This window comes from Clupea harengus, unplaced genomic scaffold (genome assembly GCF_900700415.2).
Source record: "Clupea harengus unplaced genomic scaffold, Ch_v2.0.2, whole genome shotgun sequence".
Classification (NCBI taxonomy): domain Eukaryota; kingdom Metazoa; phylum Chordata; class Actinopteri; order Clupeiformes; family Clupeidae; genus Clupea; species Clupea harengus.
In genome coordinates, this window is record NW_024879857.1 from 4,852 (window position 1) to 15,736 (window position 10,885).

The 10,885-nt window shown below is 43.6% G+C and overlaps 1 long non-coding RNA gene across 1 annotated transcript; it reads right to left on the reverse strand.

Moving 5' to 3' along the window:
* Nucleotides 1-148: 148 nt before the first annotated feature.
* Nucleotides 149-8,560, reverse strand: LOC122130539. Its single transcript, XR_006151917.1, has 2 exons — nt 8,366-8,560; nt 149-2,237 (listed from the first exon to the last, which is right to left on the reverse strand). It is a non-coding gene; the product is annotated as an uncharacterized LOC122130539 (long non-coding RNA).
* Nucleotides 8,561-10,885: the final 2,325 nt, after the last annotated feature.

Sequence of the window (10,885 nt, forward strand, 5' to 3'; positions counted from 1 at the left end):
GGGCCACTGCAAAACAACACTGTGTATGTGTGTGTGTGAAAGAGCGATAGAGAACGAGGGACAGGCCAAATGACTGTAAACGGTGTGTGTGTGTGGATTCTTCATCCAGCAGTTTCGTTCAACATACACATAAACCCTAACACACATATGCGCGCAAACATTAAGAGACACTCAGTCACTTACAGTTTATTTGATCTATTAGAGAGGAACACCATCATTCAGAACAGTTGTGTAAATTAAACCTTGCCAAACGCCAAGTCCTTTGTGCCCTTTCTTGGCCTGTGTGTAGATGCGAGGGAGGTGGAGACACTACTTAATAGCAGCTCCTAATGGAACAGCTCTGGTCCACATCAGGGCTAGCTCTGTCTCAGAGACAGTCATGAGTAGCCTACTGCTCTGGACCTTGTAGGGTAGGGAACATGGCCGCCCTCAAGTCCCTGGTGATAGGGATAGGGCCAAGTGGAGCCTGCTGGACTGGGGGGGGGGGGGGGCTGGGGAGAGGCGGGACCCCTTAAGCTGGTCCTCCCATGTTGGAGATTAGCACTTATCCATTGTTCTCAATGGAACTTTCACTCAACATCAAAACATCCACCCCCCTCCCTTCTCTCTAACTGTACATGACAGTCTTTTAAATAGGTCATGGCAGATAGTTCACCTTCACCACAACTGTGTAGCTGAATGAACGCATTGCCTTGACAACTGAAGCCACTATCATGCTAGAAGAAGGTCAAGATCAAATTATTATTTTTGAACAACAGTTAAACACTTATTTCATTTGTTTATGCAAGCTGGATTGATTAAGAACGGTGTTATTACTGGCATTTCCATAGCTCATACCATCATATCTGAGTCTAATGTTTACCAGCAGGGAGGGCAAAAATCATTATGAGGCTTATGTTGCACTCAGAGCCCTTTAGGCCATTCGCCAGGCATCACTAAACACCCCGCTGCAACACCAGAAGCATAGGCTGGCAATGTTCAGGAAGTGGCAGACCAGCGCAGTCTACCTGCAAATGAGGTGGAACGGTGGGTCAGGGGTGCCTGAGGGGAAGCAGCCAGCACACCAGGCTGTCCTAGGCTGATCAATAATGTATTCATAATATACAGCCAGACACATCTTAATTATGTGGTCAAAGGGTAGTGCACCACATGGTTAGTAAAAGGACCAGTAGAATACCTTTGCTAGTAGCTAGTGATGCAGTGCTGCACAGGCGCTTTCAAACACGGTAGCTACCGGTATTATGGGTGAATAGCCTTGAAAAACCCAACCCCAGATCTCGTTATGGTTGGAATTACCAAGAATGCATAGCATTCACCTGCCTTCTTTCTCCATTCTCTTCATTCAGTCTCCTTGTGTAAACGTACATTGACACATTTGTTACATGTCCTTGTGACAGTAACCGTGTCCTTATTTTGAAAAGCATAGATTAGAATCTTACATGTTATGGGCTTCTTGAGTGAGGAATAGTTTTGTTACCTTGTTTTATACATTAGGTTTGCATTATAAACATTTGCCCTTTCCCTTTTGAGGAAACACAAAGTCTCTCATTATTGTGGAGCTGCCTTGTGTCAGTCTAGGTAAAGGCTAGCAAATCAATGCCTTCTAAACAGGCCTCATCAGCATCATAAAAGGGGAATGTTTGTGGCAGGTGGCCCAGAATGCCAGTCGTGCCCCACCATTTCCTGTCTCTAGGGACTTGGAGTAATCAGCCCGTGTCAATTAGACCAAATGGCTGCTGCTTGGCACTGCACTGTGTGTCTCTGCTTGGAAGTCAACATCTTCTGGGTTCCACTTAAACATTTTCCGTTGCGGCTTTTTTTAATATTCCATTATGCTAACTGAAACGCAGAGAGCCAAGTGCTGCTTGATCTGTGTTCTCCTTGACTTTCTATTATCTCACTTCATTTTAAAAATTGAGACAGGAAAAGGATCGGAGTCCTTTCCTACTTCCCTTCTGCCCCTCCCACTCAGTGTCTGAGTACAGTGTGTGTGTGTGTGTCAACGGTCTTTACAATATTGCTGAAACTGCTGGCGCAGCATCCTCCGTCACTGGAGTCTGACGTGACTGTGGCGTCGTGCTGATGTCACCCCTGGCATTAGGCTTTGATTGATGGGGCCTCCGGGCTTCCATCAGAACGTCCGCCTTTGATGTACTTTGGGTCAGCGGGTTGCTGTCCAGTCACAGCCAATCACTGTCTCCCTCTGGGTAATCAATAGCGGTTTAACTGAGCCTATCCTAAGAAGAAGAAAAAAAAGGCAAGATTTAAGATACATTTATTTTAAGCTCAGCAGCATATCTCTGCTAATCAGCAACACTATCAGTGAAGAGTGGCAAGTTACCATCAAGGACTAAATTGTTAAAGAGATCACTTGACAGAGAAGTTTGTCAGAGGAGAGATATTGAACTGGAAAATGTTTTAGAACTTGGTGTGTGCACCAAGCAAAATATAATATAGATTAGATAGAGATTTGCAAATTTAACTCTGTAATTTACAGTTTTAAAAATCTGTGCATGTGCTTTGAATGCGTGTCAGGGAAATTAGATTTTTTTCTGTTACTATTCTCTTCTCATCAGATGTCATGCCTTACATAGACAATAGCCGACTTTGTCTCCACTACCAATCTCCTTTGGTTCCCAACCACTACCAGGTTCCCTCTTTCTAGACTCCAATAGAATGTGAGAGAAAATGGGCCCTTCAGAGGAACTCAGCTTGGGTCTTTGCTGTAATGTGAGTTTCTTGTGCAGTAGCAACTATATTATCTTCTGCGTGCTACGTCTGTAAATCTTCAAGATATTCGTATTGACTCTGATAGAGATCTTGAAATATTTTCGTTTGACAAGCAGGCTAGTAGCTATGTAAGGAAGAGACATTTATATACTCAGGCAGAAAGACTGAGAGAGAGAGAGGGAGAAGAAAGGAAGAGGGAGCAATAGGAAGAGAGAGAGGTAGAGGATGGGTGTATATGAGAGAAAGATTGACAGACAGAGATGGAGAAATAGAGAGATCTGACAACTTACAGTACTGTGCAAAAGGCATTCGGCATTAGTGTGTCAATGGGCAATATCACCTAGTGAAATAGTTTTAGGTATTTACACTGAATGTTGCTAATTAATAAGTAAAAACTATTCATGTCATTTTGAAAGCACTTTACAGTACAGTTTCAAACGTGTCTAAAACTTTTGCACAGTACTGTACATCTTCACCAGAGCGTAGAGCCTCTCCTCTCCGTCTCAGACATCTGACTCCAGACTCCGGGTCCCTGAGGTGTACTGGAGTGGATTCATGCTGAGAGAGGCTACGCCAGGTCACTGGGGTCACAAAACCCAGTTTTATATGTGACGGTGACTGCTCTAGTCTATTGCATCCTGCCACATCTGTCATGTCTACATTATGTACTCTAGCTTCAGTTGCTGTTTGTTTTGTTTATATTTGTACATGATTTTTTGCTTCCTGCTTTATAAAAAGTGTATAAAAAGGGGATTTAATTATCAACAGAGTTGCATGAACATCAGATGAACTTCTAGGAAATACGCAATACAGATTTTTTTACGATAATCCTAGAAGCCTTCAGAAAGCTCAGAAAACTCAGAAAGCTAAAGATTCTTCATATAATCTTTTCCATATAAAGAATCATTTGGTAACGGATGAGCTCTTCATGACTGATGACATGACATCCTTGCTTTGTAGTGCCACATGCTTCTGTTTGTCCCTGCCCCTCACCTGATCACAATGATTTCCTTAACTGTTACTTCCTGTTTGCTGCTGTGCCTGCTTCCTGACCCTGTTTCATGCTGCTTGTGAAACTGCTAATCTGACTCTATAAATTCTGACCTGAATCCTGCCTGAGGTTTTGGGATTATTCTGCCCGTGTTTCCTGATTTCTTTGATTCATTCTCTTTTGACTTCTCAGACCACTTAGAAGATTTGATTATTTGACTGGAACATTGATTACTGTTTGCAAATAAATCTTGATTTCACTTCATCTGGTGTGCAAATGGGTCTTTGTCGGTGAGATCTAACAGGAATCATCTGGGAATGGTGCTTCATGGGTATACTGCCCTGCCCTGCCCTCCCCTGCTAATAGCAGGTGGTGTATCATCTCTTCAGAATTACATAGGCTACCACTGAGAGGCTACTGAAGCGTGTTACATTTCATCCCTCATAAGAGCTCCTGCCCGAGCAGCTCCCTAATGGAGAATCATCACTAGTAATGAGCAGTGCTCCTTCAGAAGCTCAGAGAGCTAGCGGACTGTGACCATCCCCAGCCCCCAGCCTATGTGTCTCTGTGGGGGAGAGGAAGATGTCCCCCACTGATCAACCTGTGTGTGTGTGTGTGTGTGTGTGTGTGTGTGTGTGTGTGTGCGTTTGCGTGTGCGTGTGCGTGTGTGTGTGTGTGTGTGGGTGTGGGTGTGTGTGTGTGTGTGTGTGTGTGTGCGTGCATGTGTGTGCAGAGAGAGTGTGCTATTCTCCAGAGATGGGGAAAGAAATTGAGTTTTGTGAGAACTGAAATGTTTAGTGGTGACGAGGGCAATGGCAATGAGCTGATAGTCTGTATGTTAAATACATCACATAAATCAATGGGTCTGAGAGTGGTGGTGTGAACAATAATTAGGCCATAGTTGGGACTGAAGAAGTCTTGCTCAGAATGGTTGGAGGATGTTGGAACACAAAAATGCTCTACAGCCCTATCTTGGGATGTTGAAATTTTGTGGCACTTGTTACAGAATATGCCAGATGCTCTCGAGAGTCATTTTGGCATCTAGTGCCTGTGAGATGAGACGGATCTATTGTGTTCTGTGAAGAATGACGACTTCTTCTTCTCTCCCAGCTGTCTTCTTTGTTCCAGCAGTGCAAGTAGCTGCTATAGATTTAGCATCCTATTTTTTTTTCTGTACATCATCTGTTTTTCTGCCTTTCCCTGATCTGTCAGAACCTAGTAATGTTTTGGTCAAGTTTTTACAAGTTACAAGTCTTTTATTGTCAGATGCACAGAATGACACAGGGTCAGACTGGGCACTGAAATTCTTAGGACAAGGCACCACACAACAACCTACCATAGCATAACATAGCAAACATAATATAACATAACATAACATTACATACACTCTGTACAAGTACTCTTTTCTAAATAGCAGTGAACTGTAGATCTGAACTGTAGATCTGCTCCAGCTGCATCTGCTATCCCGGAACACATGATAGACATGCTTCACATATGAAAGGAGAGGGTGGGGCATCATTTACATTGTACAACGTCCTTAATAGGACTATACATGGCTAACAACATTAGCGCTAACAGTTAACCTGCAGTGGTTGTTAACTACACTAAATGCTAGACTAAGCCAGCTCTGTGCAGTTCTTATTAGGACTCGACATGGCTAACAGTTAGCCTACAGTGGTTGTTAACCAAATGCAAATTCTTATGTGCTGATATACACAAACACACATGCATACACATTGCACTCTCTCTTTCTCTTTACACTTTGCTTCACACATACATTTCATATCCTTCCTGAGGGTGTCATGGAAAAGTGACAGCAGGATGTGTGTGTGTGTGTGTGTGTGTGTGTGTGTGTGTGTGTGTGTGTGTGTGTGTGTGTGTGTGTGTGTGTGTGTGTTTGTGATTATTTGATGAATATTTTACCACCAGTAATTACTGCCTGACTCACAGTGTTGTCTTGATGACAGACACGCTGTCTCTCACTGCTTCTGCTTTGTATGAGTGTGTATCTGTGTATGTGTATGTGTGTGTGTGTATGTATGTGTATGTATGTGTGTGTCTGTGTGTGAATCCCCACAAGGTTGATGTCTTGCGTGAGGTTAATGTGTAATGGTTTAAAGAGTATTTGTGTGGGTGGCAGTGAGACCTTGGTAATTGGTATTGTATGAGGTGTAATTGAGGGTGCGTATCATTTATTATTTGTGTCTAGCTATGTGTGTGAGTGTGTGTAGGTTATGCTCTCCTGGCTCCATACTGGTAGTGTTTTTAGTGGGTTGTTTTGGACATGCAGAAAGAGGTTCCCTTTGTGTTAGTACCGACGGGAGTCCTGTTTGTGTTTGAAAGGCTTGAGATTATAAAGGGATTATCTGATGTCATCCAGCCTTTTAAATTCAAAGTCCTTCCGGCTGCTTCAAATGAAGGTGGTTTGCAGTCGCACAAAGACACAGCAGTGTGTGGAACTCTCATTTCTCTCTCTCTCTCTCATCTCTCTCTCTCTCTCTCTCTCTCTCTCTCTCTCTCTCTCTCTCTCTGTATGTGTGTGTGTGTTATGCAGAGTAGAAATAGAGAATTGGAGATTGAATTTCGAAATTTAGGAGACAGAGGTGGAGATTTATTGTGACTGTGCAGATTATATGGTATAGGAAAGGGACACGTAGCAGTAAATCATAGGAATGATGTGAGCATTTGAATCTCCCCCTGAACCATCCATTTAGCCAAGAGCCCAGACACAGGATGCAGCTCAGGCTTGTGGAGTTGTGGGAGTTAATCTCTGTGTGCGTGTATGTGTATGTTTAGATTTAGATTATATTTCCTTTTGTTGTCAATTTTGTATATTTTCATACCAAAACACGAAATAACGTTTCTCCTAAAGAAAGTTTAAAGAGTTTAAAAACTGTGCAAAAAAAGGCAAGATGTAAGATCTCAATGAAAAAATGGACAGTAGTTGGCGTATTCCTGTCACCCTAGCTTCCCATGAGAAAGTACCTCCCTGATACATTGACATACACTGACACACACACACACACACACACAAACACATTTCAGAAATGTGAGGACATATACGTACATACATTCTCTCTCTATATATATATATAGAGAGAGAAACAGAGCAGTTTGTGTATTCCTGTCACCTTAGCTTCCCTTGAGAAAGTCAACACATCTCTGATATCATGTAGCTCCCCAGAATGACACCGCACCTCTGCCAGCCTGCCTGAGCGCTGCTAAGGAGCTTCAGCACCACGGACAGGGATGAGTCCTTCTGCTGCTGCCTAGGTTTGGTACAGCCTCGCTCCTCGATGTCCCTGGCAACCACACTCGCGTTGCCTTGGCCCACCCTCTCTTGTCTTTTCTCGCTTTTCTCTCTCCTCACTGCTGCCAAGGTCACGGTGCCCTTGTATTCTGAGTTTCACTCACTATCGTCTCTCTCTCACACTCTTTCTCACTTTCTCTCTCTCTCTCGTGCACACATAAACGCACACACACTCAAGCACTTTTCAGGCAGCGAGATCAGCCCTCTTTTCACACAAACATCATGCTGGTTGTTGACCTCTGAGAAAGCCCTTTGGTTAGCTGGTGACAGGGAGGGGGTGGAGGGGAGGGGTGTAGTGGCTCACGGGCACAAAGGACTTTAGTAACTACCGCACACTCACATACAGTATGTACACACTCACTCACACACTCGCATCTATACACACTCATGTACACACTCACTTATATACACACTCCCATATATTCACACTCATGCACATAATCATATATATACACTCTCGCACACTCACATATATACACAATCACATACACACATACTGGTCAACTACACCTGCATTTATCCCTTCCACAAGCACCAAATGCACACACACACACACACACGCACGAACGCACGCACACACAAACACACACTCACACAATCAGATATTGCTGATATTTTGCTAGAATAACCAAGAAAATACAGCTGATTGACAGTTTCCCCTTGGCAACACTCACATCCCATAATTAACCATCTGTGTAAAATGGTGGTTGCTAACCACAGGCTGCTCAGGCTATTAGCTAACACATCCCCCAGTTACACACACACACACACACACACACACTCTCTCTCCCGATCTTACTGCTCTGATCCTGGTTGTGTCCTCGGTCCCCACGAGCGGATGTGTGTTTTGTGGGGATGAGTGATGTCGGCTGTGGCCTGTGTGTTTATAATGCAGAGGGAGCTGGTGGTTCCTGTCTAATCAGCCGACTCCACTGCTGCGATCGCCAGGGACAGATCAGACCCAGGGGGACCCAGATTAGGCAAACAGAGAAGGGTGGCAGTGAGAGAGAGAGTACAAGTGTGTGTGTGTGTATCCATACGTGTGTGTGTGTGTGTGTGTATCTTTTTGTGTGTGTGCATGCCTTTGTGTGTGTTTGTTTGTTTGTTTATGAATGCACCCATGTGTGTTTATGACTATGTTTGTCTCTTTCCCTTTCTCTCTGTGTGTGTAAATATAAGTGTGTTTGTGTATGTGTGTGTGTGTGTGTGTGTGTGTGTGTAGGGTGATCTGTGTAGATGTGGTCTATGTGTGTAGTGATGAAGCAGTGAGTGGTTACACAGCATACTCTTATTACAGAAGCTATGGTTTGATCAGGAAATTATCTCATACATACCAGTAAATGCCACTGAAAGAGCTGTATAATCTCCAGAATCCATGAGGTGGGCTAGCGTCTAGTCCAGTCTGGAGGTTGCTTTTTCTGAATGGCGATGGGTCGGCTGTGTTGAGGTGCGAGGTCCACGGCTTTGTGAATGGGCAACCCTCTGTTGTCTCTCGCCCTGATCACTGGATTTAGGAAGTCACACATGTCATCAGAAGCCTGAGAGTGGATTACCCTGGGACAGCTGCCTGGGTAACCTGGTTTGTAGTGTATGTGTGTGTGTGTGTGTGTGTTGGTTTAGAGCTTTATTAAATTTAGTTTTGAAATCTTTTCACCCCAAACAAAGATAAGCCAAGCATAAGCCTCAGCTGATTTACTGTCAGAAAGGACCTTTCTGGGAGTTCCGGTCGTCGTGAACATGGAGTAGACGCATTTACTTCACGCTCCCACCTACTTTATAAATGTATATAATTTAGCCCCTTTTTCCTACCCTACGAATACTCACTTACAACTTTTAACCCCTAATAATCGTTCCTGTGAGAAGATGGCCACGAAAAACAGCAGAAATAAAGAAAGAAAGGAAGACACTACTGCCAAGGATAGCGTAGCTGCTGGCCGTTCTGATATGGACACCATAGCCGCCATGTTAGAAGAACATAGAGCGGCCCTTTCGACTGAATTCAGATCTGCTTTCTCAACCCTCGAGACCAAACTAGACACGATGCCAATCAAAAGTAGATGACCAGGACATTCGTTTGCTATCTCTTGAGGCCAATGCCAATGCGGTCAGCGATAGCATTAGGGAATTGGTAACTAGCTGCTCAGCCCTAGCCAACGACAATGCTAAGCTACAGGCAAAGGTGGTGGATTTGGAGGGACGTAGCAGAAGGAATAACATACGTATCATTGGCCTACCTGAGTCAGTCGAGGGCTCACGTCCCACAGAATTCTTTGCTGGGCTACTGGTGGAGGTGTTGGGGGAAAATGTCCTGCCTTCAACACCAGATTTAGGACCGTGCTCATCGTGCCCTCACCGCTAAGCCAAAACCAGAGGATAAACCCCGATCAGTTGTCATTTGCTTTCACAAGTTCCAAGTTCGTGATCGGGTGATACGTGAATCCCGCAAGATGAGAGGTAAACTCCAGTATCGTGGCAATCCAATTCATATTTTTGAGGATTACAGTCCGGATGTTTTGAATCAGCGATCTGAATACCGAGATGTCATGAAGGATCTCTACAACCTTGGCCTCAAACCTACTCTGCACTACCCAGCTAAGCTGTTTGTCACGCTTGATAAAGGCAAGAAACGGCTATTCTCTCCCCAAGAGGCTCAAGAGCTTGTGTCTTCGTTAAAACGTCCACGGCCGAACGAGTAGATGGACAGCATGGATACAGAGATTTCAACAGCCATACCACATCACAGACTTTAGGCGACGAGATCCAACGTGTGCTGTCAACCATACGAATCTGTGAGTTTCTGACTAGACGTGAGTTAAAGTGGACAGCAGTTTTTTTTATGTAGCTTGCTATGCTAACTGTCTACTAAGCTTAACGTCATGCCTGTACCTTGGCTGCTTACATTTTCCTTTCTGATGTTATCGCTAATGGTTCTTTAGAAGTGAATGATATTATGGTGAACGATATTTTGTGTGGTTATAGCCATCAGCATATATGTTGTCACTTTAAAAAATAGGCTAAAACTTTTTTTTTCTTTTTTTTTTCTACCTACTATTATTAGCCTCCTGAGGCATTGGCTTTACCGTAACACTATCTGAAGGGGGTAGCGTCTAAAATGTGTAGTGTGTTAACAAAGAGTTTATTGTAACATTATTGTTTTGTTGTTACTGTTATAAAGTAGGAAGGGGCAGACCTATAGCCTGGTGGGTTGCGAGTTCGAGACATGAGAGCCCACCGAGATGCCATGCAGCAGCAGGAGCTACCTCGGTGGTAGTCTCCAGGCTATGGGGGGGAGGGGGGTGGGTTATGGGTTTCATTTTCATTTTATTTTTATTTGCCAGCTGATATATATATCTTTAGTTTTTCTCTTGACAGTGTATATTTACTTTGCTTTACAAAACTAGATAATAGCACATCATAATTCTACAACTCAGGTGCATGGAAGTGGCTATAAGTTTGTCAGTTGGAATGTGAGGGGTCTTGGTCATGTTATGAAACGTGCTAAAGTATTTGCATATCTGAAATCCTTGTCTGCAGACATAATGTTTCTGCAGGAAACACACATTAAACATACCACCAAAGGTAAACTTAAGGTCAGTTGGGTAGACCAACAGTATGAAGCAAATTTTACTACTAAAGCTAGGGGGGGTGGCGATCCTAATTAGAAAAATGTCCCTTTCATTAAGTCCTCTACAATTAATGACCCAATGGTAGGTTTCTAGTAGTGACTGGAACCCTAAACTCTGTGCCAATAACACTTGTCAACCTTTATGCACCTAATTTTTGACGACCCAGACTTCTTTCAGAAGGTCTTTAATTTGATTCCAGACATCTCCAGTACTAATATTATACTAGGG